General features: G+C 49.5%; 9 non-coding genes and 4 pseudogenes across 9 annotated transcripts; all 13 read right to left on the bottom strand.

The window, feature by feature from the left end:
* Positions 1-490: 490 nt before the first annotated feature.
* Positions 491-681, bottom strand: LOC142276218 (U2 spliceosomal RNA). Its single transcript, XR_012739718.1, has one exon. It is a non-coding gene; the product is annotated as a U2 spliceosomal RNA (small nuclear RNA).
* A 1387-nt stretch (positions 682-2068) lies between these two features.
* On the bottom strand, positions 2069-2259 carry LOC142276247 (U2 spliceosomal RNA). The gene has a single exon (XR_012739738.1). It is a non-coding gene; the product is annotated as a U2 spliceosomal RNA (small nuclear RNA).
* Positions 2260-3646: 1387 nt separating this feature from the next.
* LOC142276246 (U2 spliceosomal RNA) lies at positions 3647-3837 on the bottom strand. The gene has a single exon (XR_012739737.1). It is a non-coding gene; the product is annotated as a U2 spliceosomal RNA (small nuclear RNA).
* Positions 3838-5224: 1387 nt separating this feature from the next.
* Positions 5225-5415, bottom strand: LOC142276242 (U2 spliceosomal RNA). The gene has a single exon (XR_012739736.1). It is a non-coding gene; the product is annotated as a U2 spliceosomal RNA (small nuclear RNA).
* A 1387-nt stretch (positions 5416-6802) lies between these two features.
* Positions 6803-6995, bottom strand: LOC142276237 (U2 spliceosomal RNA). The gene has a single exon (XR_012739734.1). It is a non-coding gene; the product is annotated as a U2 spliceosomal RNA (small nuclear RNA).
* A 6257-nt stretch (positions 6996-13252) lies between these two features.
* Positions 13253-13357, bottom strand: LOC142276243 (U2 spliceosomal RNA; annotated as a pseudogene).
* Positions 13358-14744: 1387 nt separating this feature from the next.
* On the bottom strand, positions 14745-14937 carry LOC142276236 (U2 spliceosomal RNA). Its single transcript, XR_012739733.1, has one exon. It is a non-coding gene; the product is annotated as a U2 spliceosomal RNA (small nuclear RNA).
* Positions 14938-15623: 686 nt separating this feature from the next.
* Positions 15624-15800, bottom strand: LOC142276240 (U2 spliceosomal RNA; annotated as a pseudogene).
* A 1387-nt stretch (positions 15801-17187) lies between these two features.
* Positions 17188-17380, bottom strand: LOC142276235 (U2 spliceosomal RNA). Its single transcript, XR_012739732.1, has one exon. It is a non-coding gene; the product is annotated as a U2 spliceosomal RNA (small nuclear RNA).
* Positions 17381-18068: 688 nt separating this feature from the next.
* LOC142276245 (U2 spliceosomal RNA) lies at positions 18069-18195 on the bottom strand (annotated as a pseudogene).
* A 1387-nt stretch (positions 18196-19582) lies between these two features.
* On the bottom strand, positions 19583-19773 carry LOC142276229 (U2 spliceosomal RNA). The gene has a single exon (XR_012739728.1). It is a non-coding gene; the product is annotated as a U2 spliceosomal RNA (small nuclear RNA).
* A 1387-nt stretch (positions 19774-21160) lies between these two features.
* LOC142276217 (U2 spliceosomal RNA) lies at positions 21161-21351 on the bottom strand. Its single transcript, XR_012739717.1, has one exon. It is a non-coding gene; the product is annotated as a U2 spliceosomal RNA (small nuclear RNA).
* Positions 21352-22738: 1387 nt separating this feature from the next.
* LOC142276239 (U2 spliceosomal RNA) lies at positions 22739-22837 on the bottom strand (annotated as a pseudogene; the record flags this gene model as incomplete).

Here is a 22837-nt window from a genome sequence, read left to right as displayed (position 1 = left end):
CAAGAGCAAGCAAACTATTCCTCCAGGAGAGGGCGCCAACAGACTACTAAAGAGATCATCATTACTCAAAGAAAACCCCAAAAACCAATGCATGATAGGAATAAACAGGTAACTTTCTTTGGAGTGGAAGCGGAGAGATCGCACCAGATGCCAATTCTAGATGTTATCACACCTGTGGTCACTGCAGCAGCAGGTGAATCCACTTTGTCCAAAAGGGATCTATTCCATTCAATTGCAAATGATCTAGATAAGACAGAGAACTGCAGCACGGGGACATAGCCGAGTTGGTCAGGTTGAGTGGTGATGAGTTTGCTATTTGGATGAATAAAGAAAGTCAAAAGTGTGAAAGATAAAAAACAAAAGGAGGAAGTGTGAAAAGTGAATGGGCCAAATTGAGGTGCATATGAAGACGTATGCTTTCTTCCAATTCATTAAATCGGGCTAATATGAATCAGGTGAATTGAGTTCTGCTTTTGGAAACTGGGTTAAGAAGGGGTGCACCGTTCCTGGAGGTACTGCAATACCAGGTCAATGCGTGGAGTGGACAGAGCAAGCTCTTTTTCCATCTCCCTGTTCTAAAAATCCATTTAATATATGGTCCCCAGATAGGGGACGTATCAGATATTAAACTGATAAGAACAGATACTACACTTGATCTTAGCCAAAAGGCCGAGAAGCGATAACCAGAATTGGTTTGGGCCTCGAGTGGCACCCTGGCCTATGCCGGACACATCTTAGGGAGAGAGAGCGAGAGGGAGACAAACCCACGCCTACACAAGACATTTTGTCACCCAAGCCAACCCTTGAAAAGGCTGCTTTGCAGAGCCAAAACAAGAAGAATGGTGCGTTTTGCAGCCGCCGCCCACTGCAATGAATCTGAATAACTCCTCCTTTAGGGCGCAAGCAACTCCCCTCCCCCTTGCAGTCTTTCCAATTCACGATACAAAAAGACGGACAGGACAGGTTGCCTGACTTTCCGTCACTGCCACCCTTTGCCATCCTTACCCGTAGAAAGCCCTTTCATCATCCCCAAACCCTAATCTTTTCCCTTTCCTTCCCAGCCCCCAAACCCTGCCCTCTGTACCTTTCTCACCACCCGCTTCCCTTCTCCTGTCATCCCCCTACCACCCGGGAAAAAAAGAGATTGCCCCCTCCTTCCACTAGCCCACCCTCCCACCCAAAGAACAACTTCTTCTGCGCAGCTTGTTTTCTAGGCAGCAGCGCTATTGTGATGTCATCGGGGGGCATTGTGACAAGCCGCCAGTGTTCCGTCTCTTCATGTTGTGCACAGTTCAAACGGAAAATACATCAACAGGCAGACTACAGAAAAGCTTACTATCAAAGGTTAGAGGGGGGCTTTCTCAGAGGGCTTTTTACAGTTTTTCTATTCCCAATTAGCCGTTTAAGTGTACTTATTGAAAGTAGTAATTCTTTCATAGGCCGCCCTTTCTTAGTATTTGACGTTCCTTATATTGCGGTATGAGGCTTCGCAGTAGGTTGCAAACATTCATCACCCATGACTGTCCCCAATTGAGCTCAGAAGCTCAATGTCTATCATGACCTCTCTTTTAGAATGTCCAAGAGCAAGCAAACTATTCCTCCAGGAGAGGGCGCCAACAGACTACTAAAGAGATCATCATTACTCAAAGAAAACCCCAAAAACCAATGCATGATAGGAATAAACAGGTAACTTTCTTTGGAGTGGAAGCGGAGAGATCGCACCAGATGCCAATTCTAGATGTTATCACACCTGTGGTCACTGCAGCAGCAGGTGAATCCACTTTGTCCAAAAGGGATCTATTCCATTCAATTGCAAATGATCTAGATAAGACAGAGAACTGCAGCACGGGGACATAGCCGAGTTGGTCAGGTTGAGTGGTGATGAGTTTGCTATTTGGATGAATAAAGAAAGTCAAAAGTGTGAAAGATAAAAAACAAAAGGAGGAAGTGTGAAAAGTGAATGGGCCAAATTGAGGTGCATATGAAGACGTATGCTTTCTTCCAATTCATTAAATCGGGCTAATATGAATCAGGTGAATTGAGTTCTGCTTTTGGAAACTGGGTTAAGAAGGGGTGCACCGTTCCTGGAGGTACTGCAATACCAGGTCAATGCGTGGAGTGGACAGAGCAAGCTCTTTTTCCATCTCCCTGTTCTAAAAATCCATTTAATATATGGTCCCCAGATAGGGGACGTATCAGATATTAAACTGATAAGAACAGATACTACACTTGATCTTAGCCAAAAGGCCGAGAAGCGATAACCAGAATTGGTTTGGGCCTCGAGTGGCACCCTGGCCTATGCCGGACACATCTTAGGGAGAGAGAGCGAGAGGGAGACAAACCCACGCCTACACAAGACATTTTGTCACCCAAGCCAACCCTTGAAAAGGCTGCTTTGCAGAGCCAAAACAAGAAGAATGGTGCGTTTTGCAGCCGCCGCCCACTGCAATGAATCTGAATAACTCCTCCTTTAGGGCGCAAGCAACTCCCCTCCCCCTTGCAGTCTTTCCAATTCACGATACAAAAAGACGGACAGGACAGGTTGCCTGACTTTCCGTCACTGCCACCCTTTGCCATCCTTACCCGTAGAAAGCCCTTTCATCATCCCCAAACCCTAATCTTTTCCCTTTCCTTCCCAGCCCCCAAACCCTGCCCTCTGTACCTTTCTCACCACCCGCTTCCCTTCTCCTGTCATCCCCCTACCACCCGGGAAAAAAAGAGATTGCCCCCTCCTTCCACTAGCCCACCCTCCCACCCAAAGAACAACTTCTTCTGCGCAGCTTGTTTTCTAGGCAGCAGCGCTATTGTGATGTCATCGGGGGGCATTGTGACAAGCCGCCAGTGTTCCGTCTCTTCATGTTGTGCACAGTTCAAACGGAAAATACATCAACAGGCAGACTACAGAAAAGCTTACTATCAAAGGTTAGAGGGGGGCTTTCTCAGAGGGCTTTTTACAGTTTTTCTATTCCCAATTAGCCGTTTAAGTGTACTTATTGAAAGTAGTAATTCTTTCATAGGCCGCCCTTTCTTAGTATTTGACGTTCCTTATATTGCGGTATGAGGCTTCGCAGTAGGTTGCAAACATTCATCACCCATGACTGTCCCCAATTGAGCTCAGAAGCTCAATGTCTATCATGACCTCTCTTTTAGAATGTCCAAGAGCAAGCAAACTATTCCTCCAGGAGAGGGCGCCAACAGACTACTAAAGAGATCATCATTACTCAAAGAAAACCCCAAAAACCAATGCATGATAGGAATAAACAGGTAACTTTCTTTGGAGTGGAAGCGGAGAGATCGCACCAGATGCCAATTCTAGATGTTATCACACCTGTGGTCACTGCAGCAGCAGGTGAATCCACTTTGTCCAAAAGGGATCTATTCCATTCAATTGCAAATGATCTAGATAAGACAGAGAACTGCAGCACGGGGACATAGCCGAGTTGGTCAGGTTGAGTGGTGATGAGTTTGCTATTTGGATGAATAAAGAAAGTCAAAAGTGTGAAAGATAAAAAACAAAAGGAGGAAGTGTGAAAAGTGAATGGGCCAAATTGAGGTGCATATGAAGACGTATGCTTTCTTCCAATTCATTAAATCGGGCTAATATGAATCAGGTGAATTGAGTTCTGCTTTTGGAAACTGGGTTAAGAAGGGGTGCACCGTTCCTGGAGGTACTGCAATACCAGGTCAATGCGTGGAGTGGACAGAGCAAGCTCTTTTTCCATCTCCCTGTTCTAAAAATCCATTTAATATATGGTCCCCAGATAGGGGACGTATCAGATATTAAACTGATAAGAACAGATACTACACTTGATCTTAGCCAAAAGGCCGAGAAGCGATAACCAGAATTGGTTTGGGCCTCGAGTGGCACCCTGGCCTATGCCGGACACATCTTAGGGAGAGAGAGCGAGAGGGAGACAAACCCACGCCTACACAAGACATTTTGTCACCCAAGCCAACCCTTGAAAAGGCTGCTTTGCAGAGCCAAAACAAGAAGAATGGTGCGTTTTGCAGCCGCCGCCCACTGCAATGAATCTGAATAACTCCTCCTTTAGGGCGCAAGCAACTCCCCTCCCCCTTGCAGTCTTTCCAATTCACGATACAAAAAGACGGACAGGACAGGTTGCCTGACTTTCCGTCACTGCCACCCTTTGCCATCCTTACCCGTAGAAAGCCCTTTCATCATCCCCAAACCCTAATCTTTTCCCTTTCCTTCCCAGCCCCCAAACCCTGCCCTCTGTACCTTTCTCACCACCCGCTTCCCTTCTCCTGTCATCCCCCTACCACCCGGGAAAAAAAGAGATTGCCCCCTCCTTCCACTAGCCCACCCTCCCACCCAAAGAACAACTTCTTCTGCGCAGCTTGTTTTCTAGGCAGCAGCGCTATTGTGATGTCATCGGGGGGCATTGTGACAAGCCGCCAGTGTTCCGTCTCTTCATGTTGTGCACAGTTCAAACGGAAAATACATCAACAGGCAGACTACAGAAAAGCTTACTATCAAAGGTTAGAGGGGGGCTTTCTCAGAGGGCTTTTTACAGTTTTTCTATTCCCAATTAGCCGTTTAAGTGTACTTATTGAAAGTAGTAATTCTTTCATAGGCCGCCCTTTCTTAGTATTTGACGTTCCTTATATTGCGGTATGAGGCTTCGCAGTAGGTTGCAAACATTCATCACCCATGACTGTCCCCAATTGAGCTCAGAAGCTCAATGTCTATCATGACCTCTCTTTTAGAATGTCCAAGAGCAAGCAAACTATTCCTCCAGGAGAGGGCGCCAACAGACTACTAAAGAGATCATCATTACTCAAAGAAAACCCCAAAAACCAATGCATGATAGGAATAAACAGGTAACTTTCTTTGGAGTGGAAGCGGAGAGATCGCACCAGATGCCAATTCTAGATGTTATCACACCTGTGGTCACTGCAGCAGCAGGTGAATCCACTTTGTCCAAAAGGGATCTATTCCATTCAATTGCAAATGATCTAGATAAGACAGAGAACTGCAGCACGGGGACATAGCCGAGTTGGTCAGGTTGAGTGGTGATGAGTTTGCTATTTGGATGAATAAAGAAAGTCAAAAGTGTGAAAGATAAAAAACAAAAGGAGGAAGTGTGAAAAGTGAATGGGCCAAATTGAGGTGCATATGAAGACGTATGCTTTCTTCCAATTCATTAAATCGGGCTAATATGAATCAGGTGAATTGAGTTCTGCTTTTGGAAACTGGGTTAAGAAGGGGTGCACCGTTCCTGGAGGTACTGCAATACCAGGTCAATGCGTGGAGTGGACAGAGCAAGCTCTTTTTCCATCTCCCTGTTCTAAAAATCCATTTAATATATGGTCCCCAGATAGGGGACGTATCAGATATTAAACTGATAAGAACAGATACTACACTTGATCTTAGCCAAAAGGCCGAGAAGCGATAACCAGAATTGGTTTGGGCCTCGAGTGGCACCCTGGCCTATGCCGGACACATCTTAGGGAGAGAGAGCGAGAGGGAGACAAACCCACGCCTACACAAGACATTTTGTCACCCAAGCCAACCCTTGAAAAGGCTGCTTTGCAGAGCCAAAACAAGAAGAATGGTGCGTTTTGCAGCCGCCGCCCACTGCAATGAATCTGAATAACTCCTCCTTTAGGGCGCAAGCAACTCCCCTCCCCCTTGCAGTCTTTCCAATTCACGATACAAAAAGACGGACAGGACAGGTTGCCTGACTTTCCGTCACTGCCACCCTTTGCCATCCTTACCCGTAGAAAGCCCTTTCATCATCCCCAAACCCTAATCTTTTCCCTTTCCTTCCCAGCCCCCAAACCCTGCCCTCTGTACCTTTCTCACCACCCGCTTCCCTTCTCCTGTCATCCCCCTACCACCCGGGAAAAAAAGAGATTGCCCCCTCCTTCCACTAGCCCACCCTCCCACCCAAAGAACAACTTCTTCTGCGCAGCTTGTTTTCTAGGCAGCAGCGCTATTGTGATGTCATCGGGGGGCATTGTGACAAGCCGCCAGTGTTCCGTCTCTTCATGTTGTGCACAGTTCAAACGGAAAATACATCAACAGGCAGACTACAGAAAAGCTTACTATCAAAGGTTAGAGGGGGGCTTTCTCAGAGGGCTTTTTACAGTTTTTCTATTCCCAATTAGCCGTTTAAGTGTACTTATTGAAAGTAGTAATTCTTTCATAGGCCGCCCTTTCTTAGTATTTGACGTTCCTTATATTGCGGTATGAGGCTTCGCAGTAGGTTGCAAACATTCATCACCCATGACTGTCCCCAATTGAGCTCAGAAGCTCAATGTCTATCATGACCTCTCTTTTAGAATGTCCAAGAGCAAGCAAACTATTCCTCCAGGAGAGGGCGCCAACAGACTACTAAAGAGATCATCATTACTCAAAGAAAACCCCAAAAACCAATGCATGATAGGAATAAACAGGTAACTTTCTTTGGAGTGGAAGCGGAGAGATCGCACCAGATGCCAATTCTAGATGTTATCACACCTGTGGTCACTGCAGCAGCAGGTGAATCCACTTTGTCCAAAAGGGATCTATTCCATTCAATTGCAAATGATCTAGATAAGACAGAGAACTGCAGCACGGGGACATAGCCGAGTTGGTCAGGTTGAGTGGTGATGAGTTTGCTATTTGGATGAATAAAGAAAGTCAAAAGTGTGAAAGATAAAAAACAAAAGGAGGAAGTGTGAAAAGTGAATGGGCCAAATTGAGGTGCATATGAAGACGTATGCTTTCTTCCAATTCATTAAATCGGGCTAATATGAATCAGGTGAATTGAGTTCTGCTTTTGGAAACTGGGTTAAGAAGGGGTGCACCGTTCCTGGAGGTACTGCAATACCAGGTCAATGCGTGGAGTGGACAGAGCAAGCTCTTTTTCCATCTCCCTGTTCTAAAAATCCATTTAATATATGGTCCCCAGATAGGGGACGTATCAGATATTAAACTGATAAGAACAGATTTTTGATTTAATGAAGCTTTCCAAAGCACCGCAAAAAATGCATGACCGAAGTCACACCAAAAACAGTGCAAAGGCTAGGATTCGTGTGGACCCCTCCGTGAGGAGAGGGTCCCCAAAAATCAACCCCGTCCCTCCGAGCCAGAAGGCCACAGCAAGGGTCAGGGATCTTCGGTGCTCCCCCAAGCCGAAGCCTGGTTGAGCCTTGTCGTTGCTCCCAGCGTCCACCCAGGCATCTTACCCAAGTGGAGTAGAGAGCTACTAGTTGTTGGTTTCGCAGCCGAAACTGCCCGGACCGTCAACCGGTGTTGGTTTCTCAGCCCAAGGCTAACCGGACCTCCAACCGGGTGTTGGTTTCTCAGCCGAAGCTGACCCGGACCTCCAACCGGGTGTTGGTTTCTCAGCCGAAGCTGACCCAGACCTCCAACCGGGTGTTGGTTTCTCAGCCGAAGCTGACCCGGACCTCCAACCGGGTGTTGGTTTCTCAGCCCAAAGCTGAACGGACCTCCGACCATGATTATAAAAATTTCCCTTCCTAGCCAGAAGGCCGGGATAGAGCAATATGCTCAGAAAGTATGAAAGGGCAAGGTACGGTGTGCTACAGAGCCCAAGGCTCGCCGGGGTCCCAAGCCAGCAAGCTCAGACTCACTCCAGGGTCGTCAGTCCTGGGGCACATTGCACCATAGCCCCCACACTTACTCAGTCTAATAGCCTCGATCCTGGTAGGGCCATGTTTTCCTCTAGATGAATATACTATACATCAAGAGTACTAGCAAGCGCAACCTTCCAGTGTGCATTGCATCTGCCGAGCCTCACAGATTTTTTGATTTAACAGCATCTTTATTATCATGCACTACTCACAAAAAGGTAACAAACCGTGTACAGTGCCGCAGCCCCGTACACACAGAAATATACAATCCTTCTTACATAGCCATAGAGTACGACGCACTAAACTATACATCACGCTCCTATGCTTATCCATAACACTCAAGCTGAAAGAAAAAGTTAGACAATAAATAACGACGAACCGGCGATTGGGGGATGGGGGTAGGGGAAAAGGGGGATAGGGTGGGGAAATCACAGGCCCGAAGCTTTATTGAAAGACGCACATAACGGGAAAAGGAGGGAGGGGGCATGGAAGAGGTCTAAACCTCCTCCTCGGCGCTGTCGTCCGGACTGTCCATGATGGAATAGTCTCTGAGCAGGCTGTGGATCAGCCTGCGGCAATCCTGGATAGACATCCTCTCCCTCTTCAAGATGAGCCGGTTCCTGGCGACCCAAATAGCGTCCTTAAAGCAGTTCATAAGGCGCCAAGCCTCCTGGATGGCTCCAACGGTGTGAGTCCCAGGGAAGAGTCCATAAAGTACGGAATGGTACGATAGGCTCCCTCTGGGGACGGAGTTCCTCAGGTCATCCTCCAGGGCAACCAACAGGCGCTGTGCGAAACGGCAGTCCCAAAAGGCGTGCAGCGATGTTTCCTCCACGAAGGGGCACCTTGGGCAGTACCGGGTTTTGCACAGGTTCCGGGCGTGCATGAATGACCGGACGGGCAGTCCGCCCTGTATCGCCATCCATGACAAGTCCTTGTGCCCGTTGGTCAATCCAGCCGATGACACGTTTGTCCAAACAGTCTCCAGTGTGTCGTGATGAAGTCCTGGAATGTTCTCCATTTCGTCCTTGGCTCTGATGAGTTTGTGGATAGTCTTTGGCTTCCACAAATCAGGCTTGAGTCCCTCCAGTTGGTGTTCCCTCACAAACCGAACCACGTCTCCGTAGAACCATGGCGCCGTCCAGTTGTATGGGAAGGAGCTGTCCCACTTGTCCCAGCCTAACCGTCTCCAAAGGGGGAGCAGGAAGAAGCGAGACATGGACCCACCCGCGGAACCTCTCTTGACTCGCAGAGTTCGGCGAACGCAGTCACATACGAAGGAGGATCGCAGGAGGGTGGGGATATCGGGTACGCCCTTCCCACCCTTGCGAGGATCCTTGTACATGATGCTCCGCTTTACTCTGTCCATCTTGGATCCCCAGACAAAACGAAACACCGTCCTGGTAATGGCCCTGCACACGGTGGCAAGGGGGGGCCAGGCCTGGGCCGTGTACTGCAGCACGGGCAGTACCTCGTTACGCAGGACCAGTGCTTTGCCCTCACAGGTGAGGCGTCTGAGGCTCCACAGACCGATCCGTTGGGTGATCTTGGTCAAGCGTTCCTCCCAGGACTTGAGGGCTGCTCCTTCCTTCCCGAACCAGACTCCAAGAACCTTGATGAAATCCGGCTGGATGCTGAAAGGGAAGGGGGCGGAAGAGGCCGGCTGCCAGTCCCCGAAGAGCATGGCTTCCGACTTCCCGCAGTTGACTTTGGCTCCCGAAGCCCGTCCGAAGGTCTCACAGGTCTGGACGAGGGTGTCGACTGAGCGCCGGTCCGCGCAGAAGACAGTCACGTCGTCCATGTAGAGCGAGCACTTGACCTCGAAGCGTTCTGGTCCTGGTGCGGTGATCCCTCTGATCTCTCCATTCCGCCGGATAGCCTCTGCAAAGAGTTCTATAACACAAACAAAAAGAAGAGGTGACAGAGGACAGCCTTGTCTGACCCCTGAGAGGACCGGGAAGGGGTCAGTCTTCCAGCCGTTCACCAACACCGAGCTGTGAATATCAAAATACATTAGTTGGACATACAAACAAAACATGTTACCCAAACCTAACCTGTGCAGAGCTTTGCCCAGGAACTCATGGGAAACACGGTCGAAGGCCTTTTCCTGATCCAACGAGATCAGGGCTGCGTGCACCCGGCGGGCTTTGATGTACTCGACCGTGTCCCGCATGAGAGCCAGGCTGTCTGCGATGCGACGTCCGGGGATGCCGCAGGTCTGATCCGGGTGGATGATCCGTCCGATAACCGTCTTCAGTCTTGTTGCCATCGTCTTGGCCAGGATCTTGTAGTCGACATTCAGAAGGGTGATGGGACGCCAATTCTTCAGGTCGCACCTCTCTCCTTTACGCTTGTACAGGATCGTGACCATTCCTTCCCTCAGAGATGGAGGCATTCTGCCCTCCACCACCATCTCCTCATACAGCCCTAACAGGTCCGGACAGATTAGGTCTCCCAGCGCTACATAGAGCTCTGCTGGGAGGCCGTCACTGCCCGGTGTCCTGCCAGAACTAAAGGATTTGGCGGCCGAGAGCAGCTCGTCCACCGTCAGAGGAACGTCCATGGCCGCCGCGTCTGCAGGGTCAAGATGGTTAGTGATACCTGACAGGAACTTATCGGCGGCCTCGGGGTCAGTAGTCTTGCGGGCGTAGAGTTCGCTGTAGAAGTCGCTGACGACCTTCATCACATTCTCTTTCCCGCGTCGTATGCTTCCACTCTCGTCTCGTAGTTCATTCATGGGCGTGTGACCGGCGTGGAGTTTCCTGAAAAAGAACGAGTTACATTTCTCACCCTTCTCCAGGTTCTCCACTTTGGAACGGAAGACAATTCGCTCGGACTCCTCCTCGAAGTGCCTTTTCAGGCTCCTCTTAGTCTCCTCCAGCTCCTCTCTCACGTCCCAGCCGCATCGAAGAAGGTCCTGCAGGGAACGCAGCTCACGCTGGAGTCTCCTGAAGTCCCTCCTCTTCAGACACGCCTGTTGTTGACTCTTTGCCTGAAAGAAGAAACGGAACTCGAGTTTAACGTATTCCCACCAGTCAGAAACAGACTGGAAGCCCGCCTTGTAGGCCCGCCACGTGGAGTAGGCAGCTCTAAGCTCCTCCAGAATCTCACCCTTTTCCAGCAGAGAGCAGTTCAGCTTCCAGGAGCCCGGGCCAATGGGGAAGCCATGGCCCAGCACACCTTGAAAGTGAATGGCTCTGTGGTCAGAGAAGAAGCAGGGGACCATCGAGTGCCCACTCCGCCCAACCGCCCGAGAGGTAAACACAAAGTCAATCCTGGAACGCAGCGAGCCATCGGATCGGCACCATGAATAGTTCACGGATCCGTGTCCGATGGAGCCAACAACGTCCACAAGAGAGGCTTCGGTCACCATCTCAATGAGCAGTTTGGATGTGACGTCCAACTTGGCAGCCGTTCCAGAACTGCGTCCATCCTCCTCAATTGGGCAGTTGAAATCCCCGGCCATCACTACCGTCCTGGCGTCGCTACCGCCAGGACGGTAGTGAGGGCGCAGGGCTTGGAGGAGTCAGACTGTCCTCAATTGAGGAGGATGGACGCAGTTCTGGTTCTCCCGCCCAGGTGCCATCCACGAGAGCAGTAACCTGCCGCAGACGATTTCCTGAACAGAGTCCAATGTGAAGGCGCTTCCCCTGATCAGCACGGCGACCCCCGCGGACCTACAGTCGCCCCCGCCAGACCAGTAGGATGGGCCATGGGTCCACTCCCTGGCCAGATGGTTGAAGGACCTAGAGGAGGGAAGGGAGCATTCCTGCAGGAAAAATACATCACTAGACTGAGTGTTAAGGAACGCAAAAATTGTCTGACGTCGGAACTTGTCTCTGATGCTCCTAACATTAATGGAAAAGATGTTAATGTTAGCAGTCATTGGAGGAAAGAGAAAGTTAGAGCAGGCGGTGTGCCTTAGTTACCACTCCGGTCGGGCGGTTCTTCCTCTTTGGCACCTGCTGGTAAGGGTATCTCCAGCAGACCCTCTTCTTCTAGCTGCTCGAGCAGGGATGGTGCCTCAGTGGCTTCCGACTCCTCCATTTCTTCTTCGGCCACAAGGGACTCCACCATCTGCTCCAACACGTCCGGTTCTGGGAGGAGGCCATCCTCCTCTTCCTGGGGTGGATTGGGGTCCACAATGAACAGCTTGGAAGGTTCTGCGACAGGACTATCTTCCACCTTCCTTTTCCTTTGGCCTGTACCTGAGGAGACAAGAGCTGGAAAATCCTCCTCGGTGAAAAGTGCAAGAGTGCTGAGGCCCTCTGCTCTCATGGTCTGGGGAGGGAGAGTGGGCTTTGGGGGGGGGGTGAGGAGACCAACTGAGGAGTAGGGAAATGAGGTGGAGGTAGTGGAATCCTCAGTAGGGTTGGCCGGGGGGGGAGGGGTTTGGACAGGGGTGACAGGGGGGGGGACCAGGGAGGGGGCAACAGTTTTCTTACCCTTCTTTTCCCTGGACTCCGTGGCTGCTGGGGCATCGGCTGGAGCCACGGTCGCCGGGTTCTTGGCCGCCTTGTCCTTGGCCTCTGTGGCCTTGGTCGTAGCTGCCTTGGTCGACGAAGCTGTGACTACCCGATACTGGGTCGCCGCGGCAACCCTTGCCCAGGATTTCTCCCGCTGTGGGCAGTCCTTGTAAAGGTGGTCCGCCTGTCCACATAGGTTGCAAGTCTTCTTCTTTGGGCAGTCCTTGGAGCTGTGTCCTGTCACCCGGCAAACCCTGCAGGCGTCCTCCTTGCAGGTCTTCATCGAATGCCCTTTCCCGCCACATTTCCTGCAGTTGTGTGGCATGTCCGGGTAGTAGATGAGACCAAAGGAGTTTCCCAGAGAGAATGTCGGGGGCAGGTGCTGGAGACCATCCTCGGATGCTGGTTCCCTGTAGAGTCGAACGGTTACTGACCACTTACCCGTCCAGAATCCGTTGCCGTTAAGGATGTGGGATGGCTCCCTCACCACTGTGCAGAGACGTCCCAGGAACGTGGAGATGTCTCTTCCTGGGGTGTGCGGGTTCCGCATGGAGACCGTGATCCTCTTCTCATCCCTCTGTATAGGACAGGATCCTAAAAAAGAATGAAAAGGGGAGTCCGGCATCGCTGCGTTCATCGCCTCCCAGTATCTCCTGCAGGCATTCACCGTGGCAAAGGTTACCAGAAAAATGCCAGTCATGAAGGTCTGGACACTCAGGGTTTCCGCCCTGGAGAAGCCCTGATCCAGAATCATCTTCTTGCAGAACACGTCGCTGGACATGTCCGGCAACCTACCATCCACCGCCTTTAGCTTCAGGGCGACCGTCTGCCGCATCCAAGGCTCCAGGGTTGGAGCCTTTTCAGGCGGCGTCCGGGCTCCCTCCGGCTGGCTGGCGTCGGAGGTAGGGGCCTCTTGGGCCGAAGAAGCCTCTGGATGAGCCTTCCTGGAGGTCCCTGGGTCCTGAGCCTTCTTGGCTGCCTTCTCTGGCTTGCTTGCCATGGCTGGTTCCTGCTTGAGTTCCCGGAGCTGGATCTTGGATTCTTCTCCGGGTGTCTTCTCCCGCTGTGTTCCTCCTCGAAGTTCCTCTGGTCTCCCCAAGTCTTCTCCGAGCCTTCGTCTTCTTGCTTCTTTCTGCCAAGCTCTTCTTCCGTCCGATCTCCCTCTTCCGGTCTCGGCTGGGCTTTGGAGCTCGTCTCCCTGATCGTATCTCGTCAAGTGTAGCTAGCTCAGTTTGTTCTGATAAGAACAGATACTACACTTGATCTTAGCCAAAAGGCCGAGAAGCGATAACCAGAATTGGTTTGGGCCTCGAGTGGCACCCTGGCCTATGCCGGACACATCTTAGGGAGAGAGAGCGAGAGGGAGACAAACCCACGCCTACACAAGACATTTTGTCACCCAAGCCAACCCTTGAAAAGGCTGCTTTGCAGAGCCAAAACAAGAAGAATGGTGCGTTTTGCAGCCGCCGCCCACTGCAATGAATCTGAATAACTCCTCCTTTAGGGCGCAAGCAACTCCCCTCCCCCTTGCAGTCTTTCCAATTCACGATACAAAAAGACGGACAGGACAGGTTGCCTGACTTTCCGTCACTGCCACCCTTTGCCATCCTTACCCGTAGAAAGCCCTTTCATCATCCCCAAACCCTAATCTTTTCCCTTTCCTTCCCAGCCCCCAAACCCTGCCCTCTGTACCTTTCTCACCACCCGCTTCCCTTCTCCTGTCATCCCCCTACCACCCGGGAAAAAAAGAGATTGCCCCCTCCTTCCACTAGCCCACCCTCCCACCCAAAGAACAACTTCTTCTGCGCAGCTTGTTTTCTAGGCAGCAGCGCTATTGTGATGTCATCGGGGGGCATTGTGACAAGCCGCCAGTGTTCCGTCTCTTCATGTTGTGCACAGTTCAAACGGAAAATACATCAACAGGCAGACTACAGAAAAGCTTACTATCAAAGGTTAGAGGGGGGCTTTCTCAGAGGGCTTTTTACAGTTTTTCTATTCCCAATTAGCCGTTTAAGTGTACTTATTGAAAGTAGTAATTCTTTCATAGGCCGCCCTTTCTTAGTATTTGACGTTCCTTATATTGCGGTATGAGGCTTCGCAGTAGGTTGCAAACATTCATCACCCATGACTGTCCCCAATTGAGCTCAGAAGCTCAATGTCTATCATGACCTCTCTTTTAGAATGTCCAAGAGCAAGCAAACTATTCCTCCAGGAGAGGGCGCCAACAGACTACTAAAGAGATCATCATTACTCAAAGAAAACCCCAAAAACCAATGCATGATAGGAATAAACAGGTAACTTTCTTTGGAGTGGAAGCGGAGAGATCGCACCAGATGCCAATTCTAGATGTTATCACACCTGTGGTCACTGCAGCAGCAGGTGAATCCACTTTGTCCAAAAGGGATCTATTCCATTCAATTGCAAATGATCTAGATAAGACAGAGAACTGCAGCACGGGGACATAGCCGAGTTGGTCAGGTTGAGTGGTGATGAGTTTGCTATTTGGATGAATAAAGAAAGTCAAAAGTGTGAAAGATAAAAAACAAAAGGAGGAAGTGTGAAAAGTGAATGGGCCAAATTGAGGTGCATATGAAGACGTATGCTTTCTTCCAATTCATTAAATCGGGCTAATATGAATCAGGTGAATTGAGTTCTGCTTTTGGAAACTGGGTTAAGAAGGGGTGCACCGTTCCTGGAGGTACTGCAATACCAGGTCAATGCGTGGAGTGGACAGAGCAAGCTCTTTTTCCATCTCCCTGTTCTAAAAATCCATTTAATATATGGTCCCCAGATAGGGGACGTATCAGATATTAAACTGATAAGAACAGATTTTTGATTTAATGAAGCTTTCCAAAGCACCGCAAAAAATGCATGACCGAAGTCACACCAAAAACAGTGCAAAGGCTAGGATTCGTGTGGACCCCTCCGTGAGGAGAGGGTCCCCAAAAATCAACCCCGTCCCTCCGAGCCAGAAGGCCACAGCAAGGGTCAGGGATCTTCGGTGCTCCCCCAAGCCGAAGCCTGGTTGAGCCTTGTCGTTGCTCCCAGCGTCCACCCAGGCATCTTACCCAAGTGGAGTAGAGAGCTACTAGTTGTTGGTTTCGCAGCCGAAACTGCCCGGACCGTCAACCGGTGTTGGTTTCTCAGCCCAAGGCTAACCGGACCTCCAACCGGGTGTTGGTTTCTCAGCCGAAGCTGACCCGGACCTCCAACCGGGTGTTGGTTTCTCAGCCGAAGCTGACCCAGACCTCCAACCGGGTGTTGGTTTCTCAGCCGAAGCTGACCCGGACCTCCAACCGGGTGTTGGTTTCTCAGCCCAAAGCTGAACGGACCTCCGACCATGATTATAAAAATTTCCCTTCCTAGCCAGAAGGCCGGGATAGAGCAATATGCTCAGAAAGTATGAAAGGGCAAGGTACGGTGTGCTACAGAGCCCAAGGCTCGCCGGGGTCCCAAGCCAGCAAGCTCAGACTCACTCCAGGGTCGTCAGTCCTGGGGCACATTGCACCATAGCCCCCACACTTACTCAGTCTAATAGCCTCGATCCTGGTAGGGCCATGTTTTCCTCTAGATGAATATACTATACATCAAGAGTACTAGCAAGCGCAACCTTCCAGTGTGCATTGCATCTGCCGAGCCTCACAGATACTACACTTGATCTTAGCCAAAAGGCCGAGAAGCGATAAAGAACAGATACTACACTTGATCTTAGCCAAAAGGCCGAGAAGCGATAACCAGAATTGGTTTGGGCCTCGAGTGGCACCCTGGCCTATGCCGGACACATCTTAGGGAGAGAGAGCGAGAGGGAGACAAACCCACGCCTACACAAGACATTTTGTCACCCAAGCCAACCCTTGAAAAGGCTGCTTTGCAGAGCCAAAACAAGAAGAATGGTGCGTTTTGCAGCCGCCGCCCACTGCAATGAATCTGAATAACTCCTCCTTTAGGGCGCAAGCAACTCCCCTCCCCCTTGCAGTCTTTCCAATTCACGATACAAAAAGACGGACAGGACAGGTTGCCTGACTTTCCGTCACTGCCACCCTTTGCCATCCTTACCCGTAGAAAGCCCTTTCATCATCCCCAAACCCTAATCTTTTCCCTTTCCTTCCCAGCCCCCAAACCCTGCCCTCTGTACCTTTCTCACCACCCGCTTCCCTTCTCCTGTCATCCCCCTACCACCCGGGAAAAAAAGAGATTGCCCCCTCCTTCCACTAGCCCACCCTCCCACCCAAAGAACAACTTCTTCTGCGCAGCTTGTTTTCTAGGCAGCAGCGCTATTGTGATGTCATCGGGGGGCATTGTGACAAGCCGCCAGTGTTCCGTCTCTTCATGTTGTGCACAGTTCAAACGGAAAATACATCAACAGGCAGACTACAGAAAAGCTTACTATCAAAGGTTAGAGGGGGGCTTTCTCAGAGGGCTTTTTACAGTTTTTCTATTCCCAATTAGCCGTTTAAGTGTACTTATTGAAAGTAGTAATTCTTTCATAGGCCGCCCTTTCTTAGTATTTGACGTTCCTTATATTGCGGTATGAGGCTTCGCAGTAGGTTGCAAACATTCATCACCCATGACTGTCCCCAATTGAGCTCAGAAGCTCAATGTCTATCATGACCTCTCTTTTAGAATGTCCAAGAGCAAGCAAACTATTCCTCCAGGAGAGGGCGCCAACAGACTACTAAAGAGATCATCATTACTCAAAGAAAACCCCAAAAACCAATGCATGATAGGAATAAACAGGTAACTTTCTTTGGAGTGGAAGCGGAGAGATCGCACCAGATGCCAATTCTAGATGTTATCACACCTGTGGTCACTGCAGCAGCAGGTGAATCCACTTTGTCCAAAAGGGATCTATTCCATTCAATTGCAAATGATCTAGATAAGACAGAGAACTGCAGCACGGGGACATAGCCGAGTTGGTCAGGTTGAGTGGTGATGAGTTTGCTATTTGGATGAATAAAGAAAGTCAAAAGTGTGAAAGATAAAAAACAAAAGGAGGAAGTGTGAAAAGTGAATGGGCCAAATTGAGGTGCATATGAAGACGTATGCTTTCTTCCAATTCATTAAATCGGGCTAATATGAATCAGGTGAATTGAGTTCTGCTTTTGGAAACTGGGTTAAGAAGGGGTGCACCGTTCCTGGAGGTACTGCAATACCAGGTCAATGCGTGGAGTGGACAGAGCAAGCTCTTTTTCCATCTCCCTGTTCTAAAAATCCATTTAATATATGGTCCCCAGATAGGGGACGTATCAGATATTAAACTGATAAGAACAGATTTTTGATTTAATGAAGCTTTCCAAAGCACCGCAAAAAATGCATGACCGAAGTCACACCAAAAACAGTGCAAAGGCTAGGATTCGTGTGGACCCCTCCGTGAGGAGAGGGTCCCCAAAAATCAACCCCGTCCCTCCGAGCCAGAAGGCCACAGCAAGGGTCAGGGATCTTCGGTGCTCCCCCAAGCCGAAGCCTGGTTGAGCCTTGTCGTTGCTCCCAGCGTCCACCCAGGCATCTTACCCAAGTGGAGTAGAGAGCTACTAGTTGTTGGTTTCGCAGCCGAAACTGCCCGGACCGTCAACCGGTGTTGGTTTCTCAGCCCAAGGCTAACCGGACCTCCAACCGGGTGTTGGTTTCTCAGCCGAAGCTGACCCGGACCTCCAACCGGGTGTTGGTTTCTCAGCCGAAGCTGACCCAGACCTCCAACCGGGTGTTGGTTTCTCAGCCGAAGCTGACCCGGACCTCCAACCGGGTGTTGGTTTCTCAGCCCAAAGCTGAACGGACCTCCGACCATGATTATAAAAATTTTCCTTCCTAGCCAGAAGGCCGGGATAGAGCAATATGCTCAGAAAGTATGAAAGGGCAAGGTACGGTGTGCTACAGAGCCCAAGGCTCGCCGGGGTCCCAAGCCAGCAAGCTCAGACTCACTCCAGGGTCGTCAGTCCTGGGGCACATTGCACCATAGCCCCCACACTTACTCAGTCTAATAGCCTCGATCCTGGTAGGGCCATGTTTTCCTCTAGATGAATATACTATACATTAAGAGTACTAGCAAGCGCAACCTTCCAGTGTGCATTGCATCTGCCGAGTCTCACAGATACTACACTTGATCTTAGCCAAAAGGCCGAGAAGCGATAACCAGAATTGGTTTGGGCCTCGAGTGGCACCCTGGCCTATGCCGGACACATCTTAGGGAGAGAGAGCGAGAGGGAGACAAACCCACGCCTACACAAGACATTTTGTCACCCAAGCCAACCCTTGAAAAGGCTGCTTTGCAGAGCCAAAACAAGAAGAATGGTGCGTTTTGCAGCCGCCGCCCACTGCAATGAATCTGAATAACTCCTCCTTTAGGGCGCAAGCAACTCCCCTCCCCCTTGCAGTCTTTCCAATTCACGATACAAAAAGACGGACAGGACAGGTTGCCTGACTTTCCGTCACTGCCACCCTTTGCCATCCTTACCCGTAGAAAGCCCTTTCATCATCCCCAAACCCTAATCTTTTCCCTTTCCTTCCCAGCCCCCAAACCCTGCCCTCTGTACCTTTCTCACCACCCGCTTCCCTTCTCCTGTCATCCCCCTACCACCCGGGAAAAAAAGAGATTGCCCCCTCCTTCCACTAGCCCACCCTCCCACCCAAAGAACAACTTCTTCTGCGCAGCTTGTTTTCTAGGCAGCAGCGCTATTGTGATGTCATCGGGGGGCATTGTGACAAGCCGCCAGTGTTCCGTCTCTTCATGTTGTGCACAGTTCAAACGGAAAATACATCAACAGGCAGACTACAGAAAAGCTTACTATCAAAGGTTAGAGGGGGGCTTTCTCAGAGGGCTTTTTACAGTTTTTCTATTCCCAATTAGCCGTTTAAGTGTACTTATTGAAAGTAGTAATTCTTTCATAGGCCGCCCTTTCTTAGTATTTGACGTTCCTTATATTGCGGTATGAGGCTTCGCAGTAGGTTGCAAACATTCATCACCCATGACTGTCCCCAATTGAGCTCAGAAGCTCAATGTCTATCATGACCTCTCTTTTAGAATGTCCAAGAGCAAGCAAACTATTCCTCCAGGAGAGGGCGCCAACAGACTACTAAAGAGATCATCATTACTCAAAGAAAACCCCAAAAACCAATGCATGATAGGAATAAACAGGTAACTTTCTTTGGAGTGGAAGCGGAGAGATCGCACCAGATGCCAATTCTAGATGTTATCACACCTGTGGTCACTGCAGCAGCAGGTGAATCCACTTTGTCCAAAAGGGATCTATTCCATTCAATTGCAAATGATCTAGATAAGACAGAGAACTGCAGCACGGGGACATAGCCGAGTTGGTCAGGTTGAGTGGTGATGAGTTTGCTATTTGGATGAATAAAGAAAGTCAAAAGTGTGAAAGATAAAAAACAAAAGGAGGAAGTGTGAAAAGTGAATGGGCCAAATTGAGGTGCATATGAAGACGTATGCTTTCTTCCAATTCATTAAATCGGGCTAATATGAATCAGGTGAATTGAGTTCTGCTTTTGGAAACTGGGTTAAGAAGGGGTGCACCGTTCCTGGAGGTACTGCAATACCAGGTCAATGCGTGGAGTGGACAGAGCAAGCTCTTTTTCCATCTCCCTGTTCTAAAAATCCATTTAATATATGGTCCCCAGATAGGGGACGTATCAGATATTAAACTGATAAGAACAGATACTACACTTGATCTTAGCCAAAAGGCCGAGAAGCGATAACCAGAATTGGTTTGGGCCTCGAGTGGCACCCTGGCCTATGCCGGACACATCTTAGGGAGAGAGAGCGAGAGGGAGACAAACCCACGCCTACACAAGACATTTTGTCACCCAAGCCAACCCTTGAAAAGGCTGCTTTGCAGAGCCAAAACAAGAAGAATGGTGCGTTTTGCAGCCGCCGCCCACTGCAATGAATCTGAATAACTCCTCCTTTAGGGCGCAAGCAACTCCCCTCCCCCTTGCAGTCTTTCCAATTCACGATACAAAAAGACGGACAGGACAGGTTGCCTGACTTTCCGTCACTGCCACCCTTTGCCATCCTTACCCGTAGAAAGCCCTTTCATCATCCCCAAACCCTAATCTTTTCCCTTTCCTTCCCAGCCCCCAAACCCTGCCCTCTGTACCTTTCTCACCACCCGCTTCCCTTCTCCTGTCATCCCCCTACCACCCGGGAAAAAAAGAGATTGCCCCCTCCTTCCACTAGCCCACCCTCCCACCCAAAGAACAACTTCTTCTGCGCAGCTTGTTTTCTAGGCAGCAGCGCTATTGTGATGTCATCGGGGGGCATTGTGACAAGCCGCCAGTGTTCCGTCTCTTCATGTTGTGCACAGTTCAAACGGAAAATACATCAACAGGCAGACTACAGAAAAGCTTACTATCAAAGGTTAGAGGGGGGCTTTCTCAGAGGGCTTTTTACAGTTTTTCTATTCCCAATTAGCCGTTTAAGTGTACTTATTGAAAGTAGTAATTCTTTCATAGGCCGCCCTTTCTTAGTATTTGACGTTCCTTATATTGCGGTATGAGGCTTCGCAGTAGGTTGCAAACATTCATCACCCATGACTGTCCCCAATTGAGCTCAGAAGCTCAATGTCTATCATGACCTCTCTTTTAGAATGTCCAAGAGCAAGCAAACTATTCCTCCAGGAGAGGGCGCCAACAGACTACTAAAGAGATCATCATTACTCAAAGAAAACCCCAAAAACCAATGCATGATAGGAATAAACAGGTAACTTTCTTTGGAGTGGAAGCGGAGAGATCGCACCAGATGCCAATTCTAGATGTTATCACACCTGTGGTCACTGCAGCAGCAGGTGAATCCACTTTGTCCAAAAGGGATCTATTCCATTCAATTGCAAATGATCTAGATAAGACAGAGAACTGCAGCACGGGGACATAGCCGAGTTGGTCAGGTTGAGTGGTGATGAGTTTGCTATTTGGATGAATAAAGAAAGTCAAAAGTGTGAAAGATAAAAAACAAAAGGAGGAAGTGTGAAAAGTGAATGGGCCAAATTGAGGTGCATATGAAGACGTATGCTTTCTTCCAATTCATTAAATCGGGCTAATATGAATCAGGTGAATTGAGTTCTGCTTTTGGAAACTGGGTTAAGAAGGGGTGCACCGTTCCTGGAGGTACTGCAATACCAGGTCAATGCGTGGAGTGGACAGAGCAAGCTCTTTTTCCATCTCCCTGTTCTAAAAATCCATTTAATATATGGTCCCCAGATAGGGGACGTATCAGATATTAAACTGATAAGAACAGATACTACACTTGATCTTAGCCAAAAGGCCGAGAAGCGATAACCAGAATTGGTTTGGGCCTCGAGTGGCACCCTGGCCTATGCCGGACACATCTTAGGGAGAGAGAGCGAGAGGGAGACAAACCCACGCCTACACAAGACATTTTGTCACCCAAGCCAACCCTTGAAAAGGCTGCTTTGCAGAGCCAAAACAAGAAGAATGGTGCGTTTTGCAGCCGCCGCCCACTGCAATGAATCTGAATAACTCCTCCTTTAGGGCGCAAGCAACTCCCCTCCCCCTTGCAGTCTTTCCAATTCACGATACAAAAAGACGGACAGGACAGGTTGCCTGACTTTCCGTCACTGCCACCCTTTGCCATCCTTACCCGTAGAAAGCCCTTTCATCATCCCCAAACCCTAATCTTTTCCCTTTCCTTCCCAGCCCCCAAACCCTGCCCTCTGTACCTTTCTCACCACCCGCTTCCCTTCTCCTGTCATCCCCCTACCACCCGGGAAAAAAAGAGATTGCCCCCTCCTTCCACTAGCCCACCCTCCCACCCAAAGAACAACTTCTTCTGCGCAGCTTGTTTTCTAGGCAGCAGCGCTATTGTGATGTCATCGGGGGGCATTGTGACAAGCCGCCAGTGTTCCGTCTCTTCATGTTGTGCACAGTTCAAACGGAAAATACATCAACAGGCAGACTACAGAAAAGCTTACTATCAAAGGTTAGAGGGGGGCTTTCTCAGAGGGCTTTTTACAGTTTTTCTATTCCCAATTAGCCGTTTAAGTGTACTTATTGAAAGTAGTAATTCTTTCATAGGCCGCCCTTTCTTAGTATTTGACGTTCCTTATATTGCGGTATGAGGCTTCGCAGTAGGTTGCAAACATTCATCACCCATGACTGTCCCCAATTGAGCTCAGAAGCTCAATGTCTATCATGACCTCTCTTTTAGAATGTCCAAGAGCAAGCAAACTATTCCTCCAGGAGAGGGCGCCAACAGACTACTAAAGAGATCATCATTACTCAAAGAAAACCCCAAAAACCAATGCATGATAGGAATAAACAGGTAACTTTCTTTGGAGTGGAAGCGGAGAGATCGCACCAGATGCCAATTCTAGATGTTATCACACCTGTGGTCACTGCAGCAGCAGGTGAATCCACTTTGTCCAAAAGGGATCTATTCCATTCAATTGCAAATGATCTAGATAAGACAGAGAACTGCAGCACGGGGACATAGCCGAGTTGGTCAGGTTGAGTGGTGATGAGTTTGCTATTTGGATGAATAAAGAAAGTCAAAAGTGTGAAAGATAAAAAACAAAAGGAGGAAGTGTGAAAAGTGAATGGGCCAAATTGAGGTGCATATGAAGACGTATGCTTTCTTCCAATTCATTAAATCGGGCTAATATGAATCAGGTGAATTGAGTTCTGCTTTTGGAAACTGGGTTAAGAAGGGGTGCACCGTTCCTGGAGGTACTGCAATACCAGGTCAATGCGTGGAGTGGACAGAGCAAGCTCTTTTTCCATCTCCCTGTTCTAAAAATCCATTT

This window comes from Anomaloglossus baeobatrachus, unplaced genomic scaffold (assembly GCF_048569485.1).
Source record: "Anomaloglossus baeobatrachus isolate aAnoBae1 unplaced genomic scaffold, aAnoBae1.hap1 Scaffold_3939, whole genome shotgun sequence".
In the NCBI taxonomy this organism is placed as follows: domain Eukaryota; kingdom Metazoa; phylum Chordata; class Amphibia; order Anura; family Aromobatidae; genus Anomaloglossus; species Anomaloglossus baeobatrachus.
This window is presented reverse-complemented; position numbering and strand designations above follow the sequence as displayed.